The sequence below is a fragment of the Rhipicephalus microplus genome, chromosome 1 (genome assembly GCF_043290135.1).
Source record: "Rhipicephalus microplus isolate Deutch F79 chromosome 1, USDA_Rmic, whole genome shotgun sequence".
In the NCBI taxonomy this organism is placed as follows: Eukaryota; Metazoa; Arthropoda; class Arachnida; order Ixodida; family Ixodidae; genus Rhipicephalus; species Rhipicephalus microplus.
In genome coordinates, this window is record NC_134700.1 from 91,069,108 (window position 1) to 91,083,946 (window position 14,839).

Genomic DNA, 14,839 nt, shown 5'->3' on the forward strand with positions numbered 1-14,839 from the left:
AGCAGCGAGTGCCGAGCTCTTTCACACATTCTCCTGTACAGTCACCGCCTGCCTTTTGCTTCCGTTGTAAATCGGTTCGCCACTTGGCGAATTTTGCTCTGTGTCCGGCTCGAAACCGAACTTGTCTCGCGTGCGGTAAACGCGGACATTTCCAAGCCGCATGCAATTCGGCCTCACGTCAAGATGCAGCTGCTTCACTGGCTTCATGTAACGACCAAGTAAATACAGTCACCGTTTTAAATGTGGCTGGTCCCCACACAACGTCTGAGCCTATAAACCGTTGTCGCAACAGTGGGCGATGTTCCCCTGATTTTCCTAGTGGATACTCATGCATCCATCTCGGTAATTGCCGCCGCTGATTCTTATATACAATTTATAGGCGTTAGGATTTCTCCTTCGCACATCGTCCTGCAGAAGTACTCCAAAGAAACAATCGAGAACTTGCGATCTCTCCCAGCACAAGTCAGGTATTGCAGTCGTACTACTTCTGTCACTTTTTATGTCACTGCAAACGGGAGCTCCTTACTGGGTCGTGATGCTGTACAGGCATTATCCATGAACAATCTCTGTGCTTTCAAGACTTGTGCCCAGGTCGACACGCAACCAGAACTTCCGGCCAAGGCGCCCAGTGAATTTTGTCAACTGTTCACCAGTGAACTGGGTTGTGTGCGCGGCTTCGTGCATAAAGGGGTGCGTCGACCTGATGCGTGTCCTTGTCGTGCCAAACTTCGACGCCTTCCACTTCTGCTCCGTAAGCAAGTTTCTGCAGAACTGTCTGTCTTCAAGCCAGTGGAATCACCGAGCCTCTCTTCGCTTCTGACTGGATGTCTCCGCTCGGCACTGTAAAAAAAAAAAAAGATGGCTCCCTGCGTCTTCGCGTGGACTTACGTGAACCAAACAAGCCAATCGTCATCGACGGGTTCCCGCTTCCACACATCGAAGAGCTTCTTCAACAGCTGTCCCGGGCGGTATGCTTTTCTAAGTTGGACATTGCGTCCGTGTATCATCAAGTTGAACTTTCTAAGTGCATTAGAGGCTTAACCACATTTGTTTCGCATGATGGAATGCTTCGTTATCGCCGCGTGTGCTTTGGACTCGCGTCTGCCCCTGCTGTGTATCGAAAAATGATGTCTGTGATGTCTAAAGGTTGTAAAGGCGCACTGGGCAATTTGGACGACATATTGGTATGGGATCGAAATCGCGAAGAACACGATGCAAACTTCCAAGCAGTTTTTACCCACATTAGAAAATGTGACGTGAAGTTAATAAGTGCATTTTTTTCTGTGAGTGAATTGCAACGTTTAGGCCACAAGATCCGTTCCCCCTGCTTAACTCCTGTTGATTCAAGAGTTCAGGCTATTGTGAATGCACCACATCCTACTAACGCCAAATCGTTGTAGTCATTTCTAGGTCCTGTTGGTTACTATGCAAAGTTTGTGTCACATTATGCAGATGTCGTTGAACCACTGTGCATTCTACTTCGGCAGGTACAGTTTTTTACCTGGTCAGCTGAAGCTGAACAGAGCTTCATTAGAAGCAAGTCAGTCCTTGCCTCGAAGCCAGTTGTCAGTATTTTTAGTGAGAAGCTGCCGATCGTCATCACAACGGATGCGTCCGATGTGAGCTAGGAGCTGTGTTTCAGCAACAATTGGGTGATCAACTGATCACCATTGTGTTCGCCTCCCGCACATTGTCCCCTGCCGAGCACAGGTAATTTACTGGAGAGCGTGAAGCTCTCACATGTCTTTTTGCTTGTGATAGATGTATCGTTTATTTGTGGGTTCGACACTTAACTTTGCGCACAGATCATCAAACTCTTGTTGCACTTCTTTATGCAGGCTCCGAAGGCCGCCACCCCCTTCGCATTTCTAAGTGGTGTTCTAGACTCATGTACTACAATTTTAGTGTGTATTATTGTAAGGGTGCCAATAATGTCATTGCAGATACCTTGTCACGTCTCCCTCTTCAGCTACTGGTTGCTAAAGAGCGTGAGGGAGAAATCGTTTCCTTGCTTACTTCTTGCATTACCAAAGCGGAGCTTCAGGCTGCCACTGCAGCCGTTCCGACATTGTCTCAAGTTCTTGCATATGTACATGAAGAATGGCCTTCCAAAAGTGCTCTTTCAGCTTACTTTTTCCTTATTTCAGCGTCAAACGGGAACATTTTTGTGCTGAAGACTTGCTTTTTCGTGTTGAGTGGGTGATTGCCCGGCTTTTTTTTTGGCACAAGCTCATTCAGCTTGCCCATAAATCGCACCCAGGCATTGTTTGCACTAAACAGAACCATCGTGACAGGTACTGGTGGCCCGTCTTAGATAAGCAGGTTGAACAGGCACTCTACAACTGCCACATATGTCAGGTGGCTGACAAGTTAGCCAAACCTTCATTTGCTCCCCTGCAGCCTGCTCCGTGGCCAGATCAGCCATCATTGGTCCTTTGCACAATGTTCCCCAAAATTCTCGGTTCATCATTTTTCTCAATGACTATCACTCCAAGTGGCCTGAAGTTTCTTACACACATAATTTAATTTCTGAAGTTGTTATAGCGTTTCTGTCTTCCATTTTCAGCAGAGAACGTTTTCCTGATGCTATAGTATCAGACAATGGTCCTCTTTTTTAATGTCTCCAGTTCGAGACTTTTCTTTTGCTCAGTCACATTCAGCATTTGAATTCATCTGTCTTTTACCCACAATCAAATGGGCAAACTGAGCGGATAAATCACGCCCTGAAGGAACACATTCAGATTGTACAATTTGAACAGCCTCCCCTCAAGCAAGTGTTGACTGAATACTTGACACACAGGTTTTCTCCGCAGGGTACCACAGCAGTGTCATCTACTCAACTTCTTCATGGTAGGCAACCTCGAGCTGCTCTTGACATAGTTTCCTTACATCACAACACTTCAGTTTTTCTGAGTCAGCAACTTCAGACAAGAGTCTTTTCCAGTCAACAAGCAACGAAGCAGTATGTTGACAATCGTCGTGGTGCTAAGTCCCCGAAAATCCGAATTAGTGACACAGTCAAAGTTCATGTCCCAGGAAAATGTCCCAAGTATCGGGGTCAATACAAAGACTTGGAACAGGTTAGCCCAACATTTTTTTTTTCGGTTGAGTGATGGCAACATGTGGAACTCTTCTCGTACTGTTGTTTCTCATACGAATTCGGCTTCAACACCTTAAAAGTCTGATCACTACTCTTACAACCCTTCACAGCACTTGTTAAATTATTGTATGGGGCCTCCATGTTTAGAAATTTCGTCCTCAAGGGGAGAGGACCTTACAGTAGGCACAGCTCCAGCTGAAATTCCTTCGGAAAGTCTTGCTGCTACTTCATGTGATTATGCCGCGACCGGAAGTGCATAGTCCGGCCTGGCGCCTTTTCTATATCTTGACCGTGCAGTGGAATCGTCGAGCCAGCTGCAAAAGCGCCACGCTCGTAAAAAGCTGACTAGACTTCAACGCTTCGTGGAGTATGTTCTAGATTGATGTGGAAGTTGTTCTCTTGTTGTTGTGCTAAGTGTTGTTGTACTAAGTGTTTCTGTACTAAGTGTATTCTTCGATGTTTCGTCATGTGTATTCTGTTTTGTTGTATTTTCTTACCAGTGTATTTTCTTTTTTTGAGGGGGAAAGCATGTTGTGTTGTGCTGTTCAGTTTCGGTTTCTTTTTTAAATGCTATGTGGCACCTCGTGTGACAGTGTTTTGTATCAAATGTATATATCTGTAAATGAATGAGTTGGTGACGAGAGGCGGCGCGAGACTGACGTGATTTTCTCGCGGCGCTGTATGCCGAAGTCGTGGGTGGTTGCTGGCGGCGGCGTCAGTCTTCTGCAGTCATCGTTCTTCTTCATTGGCGTCACAGCCACAGCCAGCCCCGACGCACTACACTATCGAAGGAGCAGCATGATCATGACAAGTAAATCATGACATACATGTCATAATTTTCATGTTATGACTAATAAGTTATGCTCGTCATACAGTCATGTTATCCCATAAAAATTTTGGTATAGATCCAATTGTGCAAACGGCCAGGAGAGCTAAAAGTCGTAGGCGGCTAGAGAGATATACACGGTATGAAGGAAGGCAGGCAGATAAACCGGAAAGCAAGTATCTGGTTTGTTACCCTGCACTGGGGGAGAAGAAATGGGAGACAGAAAAGTAAGAAACAAGGAATTAGAGAAAGAGAGCGGGACAGAAGCGAAAACACACACACTCACACGCTAGAATGTCACAAATGGTCGACGGGGCGGGTCGATCGCAGAAACTTCAGGAGGGCCTTCGTCGCTTTTTGGCGTGAAGCTTGATCTTTCCAGCAATCCAAAAATAATTTTTCGGAAATGGCTGGTCGTCGAGGTGTGTAAACACTGCTGCCAGGGACTGTCTGTGCCATTAGTACTAAGGGCACTGACACAAAACATGTTCGACGGCTTTGTCAGCGCCGCAATGGTCACACGAAGCACTGCTTGGTCATCCGACATAGGCGTATCAGTCGGGGGGGGGGGGGGCATTGAAAATGCTAGCCCCCCCTCCCCGCTGAAAAAAGTTCCCCCACTTTCAACAGTGCACCATGGTCACTCTTGGCAGCAAACTGGGGAAACTAACAAGTGACGTGAAGTTTTCCGTCACAGCAGTAGTCACTAAATTTTGTTCTTACGGAAGAATGGTGTTGGGCATTGTTACAAGAGAGCGACATTTCACCAACATTTTTGCTGTGATGATTGTCCTTGCAGGCTCTTTGGGTGCGGGTCACCCGAGCAACGGATTTGCGCCTCGTCCTGTAGTATTGCAAAGCAGGCAAGCGTTGAATAGGGGCCGTATATTGTTACATCACTTCTTCATGCTTTTATTCTGCTGTCACTTGTTGATATAGTTACCGATGGGAACGAGCGAACTGTTTATGTCCCGGTCAAAGCATTTGCAGCTTTCGCAAAATAATTTCCTTCGAAAAAGATATACCATCACCGCTGCTCTGTCGAAGCTGTTGCGAGCCGTTGAGTGTGACGATTCGTTTTTAAATGCGAAGCATTTCTAAGCGTACTTCGGAGACTTTGAGCATATCTATCTATCTATCTATCTATCTATCTATCTATCTATCTATCTATCTATCTATCTATCTATCTATCTATCTATCTATCTATCTATCTATCTATCTATCTATCTATCTATCTATCTATCTATCTATCTATCTATCTATCTATCTATCTATCTATCTATCTATCTATCTATCTATCTATCTATCTATCTATCTATCTATCTATCTATCTATCTATCTATCTATCTATCTATCTATCTATCTATCTATCTATCTATCTATCTATCTATCTATCTATCTATCTATCTATCTATCTATCTATCTATCTATCTATCTATCTATCTATCTATCTATCTATCTATCTATCTATCTATCTATCTATCTATCTATCTATCTATCTATCTATCTATCTATCTATCTATCTATCTATCTATCTATCTATCTATCTATCTATCTATCTATCTATCTATCTATCTATCTATCCACCGACAACATTTAGCTCTCCTGGCCTTTTCGATAATGGTATCGATATCAAACTTGGTGTAGCATAACATGACTGTATGAAGAAGATATTTCTCTAGTCATGAAAATCACGACATGTATGTCATGAATGTCATAATTTACCTTTCATGGTCCTGCAGCTCTTGCAGTGGTTTCATTCACGTGGCATGTTGCAAAACTGGTATGGTATGGCATGATTGTATGGCGAACACAAGCGACAGACCCTAGTATGAAAATCATGACGTACGTGTTATGTGACAACATGACGACATGCCACGCTCAAGATGCGCTCGTGGCCGTTTCGCTTGTGCCACATATACCAAATTTGGTATTGCAGTGCATGAATGGACGACGAAGGTACGTGACTGGTGCAAACATAATAATCATGAGGGGCCGGATCCACAAAACTCACTTACGAAAACATTTTTGCGCAAGAGAAATTTTGTTGCGGACATGTACAAAATATTGATGCCCAGCCCTATTCTTTAGCAAGACATTGTTAAGGGCTTTATTCTTGTGTTTCTTATAAAAACTGCTTGTCACTTGGCAGCAGCAAAAACTATGCATCAAGCTTTTGTGAGGTGGTTCGAGAAACATCATGTTCAGACAAAACAGTGCTGGTGGATTTCTCTCTTAAGTTACTTTCTGTATATTCAAAATGAGTGTATTAGAATTGTTGTTTTATAGCCATTCATATTAATATTTACACATGAGTGTATGTATGTATGTATGTATGTATGTATGTATGTATGTATGTATGTATGTATGTATGTATGTATGTATGTATGTATGTATGTATGTATGTATGTATGTATGTATGTATGTATGTATGTATGTATGTATGTATGTATGTATGTATGTATGTATGTATGTATGTATGTATGTATGTATGTATGTATGTTATTATCTTTTAAATGAGGATCCGCTTATCTTTGGTGAGTAAGTTTGGTAATAATTTGGCTGAATTTGTTTCTAGTTCTTTTTTCTTCTGAGCCATTATACATTTCAATTTTTTTGCTGCATAAAAACTAATGTAACCTTACACAAAATATGTGTGTTCCAAGAAGTTGGTTCATTTGCCAAACTACAGTCATGGGCGAGAAATTGGGTAAAATGGAACGAACCTGCGAAGATTAGTTTAGAGCATAGCTACTCTACATGGCATATCTTGTACACATTGCGTCGGTCGAATGTGTCAATTTCAACATATCAATTTTAATCAGCATAAGCAAGCTATCACCCGTGGTTGTGTATGTGTGTGATATTTATGCATATTGTAATACCGGTTGGCAATTACAATTAAGGTCACACACCTGGTCAAGCTGAATACACGAATTTTGTCCATGCACTTTTCATCTGCACTGGAACTGTTGTTAATAAAAAAATAAACTTCGGTTTAAAATTTTGTTCTAGTGACCAAAAGCAGGGTATCTCTTTATCACAGAAATCAAATTGCCATTGTTCTGTTCCATTCTTGACAATAGGGGACCCTCGCAGCAGAACTCGATTAACTGCTATAGTTCATTTTAACCATTGACAGTGACATTACACTGAAGCGCGCAGCATGACAGATAGCGGGAGAGAAGACACAAACTAATCACTCTGTTTGTGTCTGCTCTAACTGTCCGTGCTCTTTGTTCTTGCTGCTTGTGATGATGCCCACCAAATTAGCACGAAAGCGCGTCCCTACAATGGCCGTCAACTTGGCCGCAAGCAGTTAGCTCGCTTCATGTGTAGATTTTCTTCAAAATACTGTGACGACTGATCGCTGGTTGAATATCAAAACACGTGAAAAGTAATATACCAGGTATGATATTGGTATTTAAGCACTGGACACTTTTGCGATAAGAGAGGATAGAGGAGAAAATTATGAACCCTGCGTTATGTGATTTATGAAGGAGCAAGGTACTGCGCTTTTCGGTCAAAAGAGGAGTGAAAGAAGCAAGTGCGAAAGCCACCTTCTCAAAAAATTAGTACCCGCCACCACGCTTAATGTCAGGCCGGGCAACCTCTTGAAAAAAGAAAAAGTGCTCGGTGACTGGGAGTCGAACCAAGTACCTCCTAGATTGTAGCTGAGCGCTGTAACCGCTCGTCCACAGCAGTTTTTTTTCCTTACCGGTTTCGCATAAGGTACACACATCAATATAAGTCACTGTAAACAGTAACATACAAACAGATGTGATGACAAAACAGCCGCGGAACGATTAGTGAATAAAGTGCTAGAATTCCTTCAGGTTCACCAGGGGTTCGACGCTGGAGAGCCATTCCGGAACAAAATCTTGTTGTTTGAGTATATCAATGTACTGAGCAACGCTTTCGCGGAAGAGCATACGGGCCGGACGCCTGTCAGGGTCACAGTAGTAACCGGCCATTCTTGCCCGCCATAGACAATGGCGGCCAAGCAGCATTATAAGATCAAAAGGCGGTCCCTCCTCTTTTTCTACTGTTAGAAACCTGATACCCAGTGAATGTAAGGGAAGTTCCTTTTTTTAGAGTTCTCTGTAAAACATCCCAGAAGTAAACCCCTTCTCAACAATGCAGAAAAAACGTTATCTATTGTCTCCGGCTTTCGGCAGATCAAACAGTTCGAACCCCATGGCATATAAACTCCTCTATCTTCTAAAAAAGTCTTAACCGGTAGTGTTCCGGAGTGTAATTTAAAGAAAAAGCTTTTTGCACTAGGTTGAATTTGCATTTTCTTAACACGCTTAAGAACATCATTGCCTTCTCCCCCGCTAATAATTAACCTATACATAGGAACTGGAAAAATCATGTCGCATATGTCTTTATGCAATTTCTTTCGCCCGACCGAAAAAAGGTATTCATTGGAAAACCGAACTGACAAGAACCGGGCACTGTCTGCAACTTCCTTAAAGAAACCTCGCGTGGCTCCCGGCATGCTTGCGGTGCTAACCACAAAGTTAGACAGAACACGACAAAGGCGTAACTGGAATACTGTTCTTCAGAAGGGGTGTTGAACATCTCGAAAGAAAATAAAACAATTAACTAGTTGTCGCACGAACAGATGCGACAGGCTTAGTCCCCCCTGTTTTACTCTTCGGAACAGATTTGTCCTACTACATTTTTTTCCAAGTACACCCCTATAAAAACAAAGCGAATATCCTATGCAGCTTTTGAAGATGCACCCGTGAGCAACACAAAACCTGCATCACATACCATAATTTGCTCATTAAAAATATGTTGCATACAGTGGCTCTGGCGAACATTGAGAGACAGTTGCCATTCCACTGCGCTGTCCTTTCGCGCGTTTCTTTTATTTGTTCAGTCCAGTAATCATCGGTGTCTTTGTAGTGCTGGAAAGGCACGCCTAGATATTTTACTGGAGTATTAAACCAGTGAACGTTAGCATAGGTATCTGGGGTTGATGTCCAGTCTCTGTGCCACAACCCCAGACACTTTGCCCAATTAACCCGACTTCCTGTAATTTCTCAAAAATTTTTAACAACGGCAACAGTCTCTTGTACACTCTCTTTGGTGGTGCAACACACTGCTACATCATCAGCGTATGCCAAAACCTTTACCTCGGCGTCAAGCAGTCTGAAACCACGGATGGTCTCGTTTTCCATTATGGCCAAGCATAAGCTCTCTATGTACAATGCAAACAAGAGTGGACTTGCCGGACATCCCTGGCGTACAGAACGTTCCAGCCTAATGGGAGACCCCAGGACCTTGTTAATAATTAGTCGTGTAGTAGAGTTCTTATACGCCAAAACTATGCCCTCTGTAATCACCGATCCGACATTGACATGTTCAAGTATAGAGAATAACACATCTTGCGGAACGCAGTCAAAAGCCTTTTCTAAATCAAGCTGGAGGATCGCAACATGAGAATTAAAAGCATCGCAACACTCAAGGACACATCGCATTGTGTGTGTGTTCATCAATATTGAGCGCCCCTTGATGCCACACGTTTGGTGCTCCCCAACTATTCCGGTGATTACGGACTGAAATCTACCTGCCAATACTTTCATGAGTATTTTGTAGTCAGTGTTGGTTAGCGAAATGGGCCTATATGACGAAACTAGTTTTAATTTTGCTTTGTCATCCATCTTAGGTATTAGAATAGTGTGCGTCTCGGCAAATGAAGGTGGTAACGCTTTGATTGCGTAGGCTTCCTTGAACACAGCTTGTAACACTGGTGAAACTTCTGCTTTAAAAGCTTTATACCACATCGCACCGAGACCGTCAGGCCCCGGCGACTTCCCAGCGGCGAGACTATCTATTGCATATTCAATTTCAGAAACGGTTATAGGCCTCTCTAACACTTCTTTCGTTTCGAGGGATAAAGGCGGCATCCGGCTCAAGAAAGTGTCCTTGAACTTCGTAACATCTACTAATGCGTCTGCGAAGAGACCCTTGTAATACCGAAAGAAAGCTTCAGCGATAGTGCTGTTAGTATTTAGCAGAATTCCATTTTCCTCTATTTCGTCGATGTGATTACGACGCGCTCGTGATTTCTCGATTCCAAGTGCGCGCTTGGTAGGAGTCTTCCCCATAGCCCACGCCTCTGCTCTCGCTCGAATAAGGGCTCCTCTGTAGCGTTCCTGCTCTACTAGCTCAATTTGTCGTTTCACCGTTCGAATATCTTCTCTATATGCACCGGGCTCCTTGCTTTCTAATGCTATCAACTTCTTAAGCGTTGTTCTGAGTTCATTTTCTTTCATTCTTTCTTGATATTTTAAAGTACTAGATCTCGATATGGCTTTCATTTTAACGCTTTGCTTCAAAAGCTCCCATTCCTCGCCAACATTACAGGCTCTGATCACTTTAATGTTCTTAATTCCCTCAATCACAAAATTATTAAAAATGTCAGCCCGAAGTAGTTTAGCGTTAAACTTCCATAAATCCCAACTAAATTTGTTTTATTTTTGTTTAAGCCCCACGTTGCATTGTACAAGACAATGGTCAGAGAAAGAGACAGGTAAGACTGTGTAAATATTGCTCTTAGCTAGCGTCTCCCCTGCCATGTATATCCTATCAAGACGTGCGTGACTGGTTCCCTGAAAATGCGTAAATCGAACTTCGCGACCTGCTTCGAGGCACTCCGCAACATCATCCAGGTCAGATTCATTCAGCAAGTCATAGAGCACTTCAAGACTTCTGTCTCGCACATGGCGGTTACTAATTCTATCTTTCGCCCTGAATACACAATTGAAATCCCACAATAAAACAAGCTGTTTTGGTGTCCGTAAATGTTGCCTAATTAACGAAAACAAAGTTTCTCGGTCTGCCTCCACATTCGGCGCATAGACACAAATGACGCGTCATTCAATTGCGCTAATACTAAAAACACAAGTCACTGTTCTACCAGAGTCACAAGAAAAGTGACTTTCAACAATCAATCCAGGAATCTTTTTACCAAAAAGAACACAACCGGCCGAAGTTCCGTTTGCGTGACTAACTATGGCATAATGTTTAGACGTAAACCGCAGCATAATGTTCCGGGTCTCCTCCTCACCTTCCACTTTTGTCTCCTGCACGGCTAACACGTCAATATCTTGGTCAATTAACAGGCGATACACTTGAGCCTGCTTTTTCCTGGAGGCCAAACCTCGGACACTTAAGGTTGCAAAGCTCAATGCCCAGTGACTAGCCATCGTTACTCGCTAAAAAAAGGAGAGGATAGGCCCGGAGCATCGTGCTTACCGTGTACGTCTAGCTCCCCGCTAGACGTCTCCGAGGCCATCCGGTGGTCCGGCATCAGTTAGCTGCTGGTCCCTTGGAGTGCCAACTGGTCGGTCCACAGGTAGATTGGACCTCGCTCTGAGGCCCGAGCGCTGCGCCGGTTTCGCCTTCGCTGGTGGTCCCTCAACTTTGCTCTCGTGAGCAGTGCTCGCAGATTGCTCCAGCGAACGCTTGACCGCCGAGCTCGGGTTGATCCCGCGGGTCGTTCCGTGCGCTGGCATGTCGCGTTCTCTCGCCGCATGCGTCGTTATATCCACCAATTGGCTTTGTGCGTCTTCACTGGAATTCTCTTGGCTGGTGTCCGCCTTAGCCGTTTCTTTCTCCTCTGGTTCGGACGCTGCATCGTAATCCTCAGGCAAAACCGGCCCGCGTTCAACCAGAGAACTAGCCGCGTCTCCTGCCCCCTTAGCCACGTCTTCCGCCTCAGCGGCGTCCATTGTCTGCTCTTCGATATCATCGCACGTTGCAGCGCTCGTAACTGCTGCATACGACCGGACGCACTGAGCGCCTCGATGTCCAAATTGCCGACAAATTGAACACCGTGGCACCCTGCAGTCTCGCCGTACATGACCAGTCCCTTTGCACCGCAAACATTGCATAGGCCTGCCCGGCGCCACAACTAGGGCCAATTTACCTGCAACGCGCACTTGGTGCGGAAGGTCCTCCACCGTAACTCCACTCTTTAACTTGAGTAGCACGGTTCTCGTCGTCGACGCTTTGTCGCCGACGCCGTCGACTCTCCAGCGCTCACGATTCACTTCGACAACGTTGCCGAAGGCCGCGAACGCCGTCCGCACTTCCTAATCGGCGACTCCGTAAAGCAGCCAATGAAGCCACAGTTTTATCTGCCGGTCCTGGGGATCGACGATGAGACACCGGTGTCCCTTCACCTGAAGTTCCTTGAAGGCCAGCAGTTTCTTCGCGTCTTCTCCGTTCAGTGTAACCGCCCAGACATGATTAATCTGGTACGCTCCGAGTGCTATGATGTCCGTTAGCACTCCCATGGGGCCCAACGCGTCTCTGAAGTCTTCAACCCTGTAGGGTCTCGCTCGAACGTCTCCGTGCAAAAACACAGTATTTAAGGCAACGCGTCCTGTTGGCAGATGAGGCAGAATCACTTGGTACTCTTCAGTTGACCTGTTACCGCGGCCCTCAAGCGCCGCTGAAGCCGCTTCGACGGAGCCCTGCATCCTGCATCCGTTCACTACCGTGGCCGAAAGCAGAATGCTCCCGCTCGTCCACTGCAGCAGTGCTTGCATTCACCCTATTGCTGATATATTGTCATTCCTTCGAATGACGCCAAATACAAAAACGTCCGGTGAAACTTCGTCAAAAGTAGAAAAAAATAGTTATAATGCACTTGCCCAAGGTTACTAGAAGATAGGAACCACCACGTGTGACTGTATAACCATGCGCTATTTACCTTGTACATTACAGCCATGACGTTCAGATAGCCGGCTCTAATGTAGACTACCTTCTCATAATTTGCCAAATATAAATAAGAAAATAAAAATATATATCTGCCGGTGACAACGCTAATCAACTATTATGAATTCAATGCCAATAGTGTCTTTTTCACTAGATGAATACTCAGTTTGTTTCCATTATTGTTATTTAAGGAAGATTTGGCTCATTAACTCACAACTCCCCTAATTATCATTGATTCTCACATCTAAAGACAGTCACACTTCATCTCGCTTTCTGTGTGGCTGTCCCTCCCTTAAAACACGTACTCCACTTTTTTATGCGGTCCAAGCGTTTGACGCTGCTTTGCAGAAACTTTCCCTGACGTCTGCTGGACCAGAAAATTGTCCTTATTATCTATCGATTTCAAGCATTCGCGAAGCCGAAACGAGAGTTTCTCTCTCTCTCTCTTTTCGTCCTTTTTGCACGTGTGATGTGTGTGATGACGTCTCTCGACTTCAAGACACGTATACACGTCCCTTGCTTTGTTTTCTCACTCAAACAACGCAGGACGAAATATTTGCACCGCGTTTTGTGAAAAGCATTAGCAATGAACACCTCCTGACGAGTTTCCTCGTTTTACGTAGACACATACCTAAGCGTAAGCGTATGCACGTTCTCGCATTCCGGCTTTATAAAAATGCTGCGGTGCATTGAACCAGCGAAATTCTGTTCACAATTTCATTTGATTACTGCTGTTATGTGTTTTGTTTGATTACTGCTGGTATTTGCGCCTGCAGACAATTCGTCTGCAGGTACAAAAGTCGCTTCTGTGTCTTGTAATAGGAATTTTGTAACAAAGGCTACCTGTAGGTACAAAACACCCTTACGTTCGCCACTATACCGTGCTCGATTGCACCAAATTAGTTTAGTAGCAGGGCAGCTTTATTAAATGTAAGGTAACTGGTCGCGTTAAACAAGGGAACATATTTTAGGCACACTTTCAAACATTGCATGCATCATTTATGCGTGGTTTCATTGATGTGGTGCACCTGGAGTGTTGTTTACTTGTACTTGGTGAGATAGTGCATGGATTGCTCGATGGCTTAAGGCCATTGAGCAATTTCGTTTTTAGCTACAGTCATTGATAAAAGGCGAGTGCTTGGCTTTGAACAGCCCACCAAAACATCTATTACAACACGGAGGAAGGAAAAAGGTAAGGAGAGGGCATGCCCAGCCGGCGCAGGGCGTAAAAAATGTGGCGGAAATGACATCATGGCGGCCATATTCAGTAGGCACAATGGCGGCGTTGTTATGGTTACGTGTTGCGCAGTGAAGCTGGTCTAGCAGTGAGCGGCCGCGGCTGGCGGCGGAATGTGTGCCTCCCCAGGTCTCGTGCTGAGCCGTGGCGGACAATATCTGTGCTCTGCGCCACGTTATTGGTTACGCAGTGTTCGTCTGGCTGTTACATTACTCTTAGCAACGTTTACAAATCTCTTTGTCCATTACGGGGTTTCAACAGTGCGTAGAACAAGTGCATATCCATGTGTCGTGCGGCGGATGACGCGGATGAAGCAGTTAGTGTTCAGCGAAATGGCGTTGGGCACCATGACGAAGCTGAATGACGACGAACGCCTTGCAGGTCAGTGACGGTTGAGCAGTGCTCCTGCTTGTGACAACGGACGACGCTGTTGAGCGCAGCAAGACGCCGTGAGGACCATGTGCACATACGTAGTTTCGTGTTGTGTGTGTAGAGTAACAACTTGCATGTGCGTATTAAAACACCTTTCCTGTTCCGCTTGGTACACTCTCCACCAGCATTGCATGTAATCTCAACGTAACAGCAACCACGTTCAACTGTCACTAGCACCGTGCTCAAAGTCACCACGGTCGCAGAATGCTGACGCAGGTGAGTTTCACGCGGAACACGGACACAGTGGCAGGACGCTGCGTCAGTCGCGTGGCGGAATGCAACCGTAGAAGGCGCACGACCGATTGTGTTGTCTGTACAGTTGCTGAACTAATGACGTGAAAGCACTCGCCGTTGTCAGTGCATCTAGCGCGTTCTTTCGTAGTTGCTTCGTTGTCAGCGAGCTGTTACTCTTTGTTATTACTCGGACGAAGTGATTTCGCTGAAGGTGTCCCGCTGGCTCTGAGTGATGAGCCCAGTTCCATTAGTTTCAGATCGTCACGACACACGC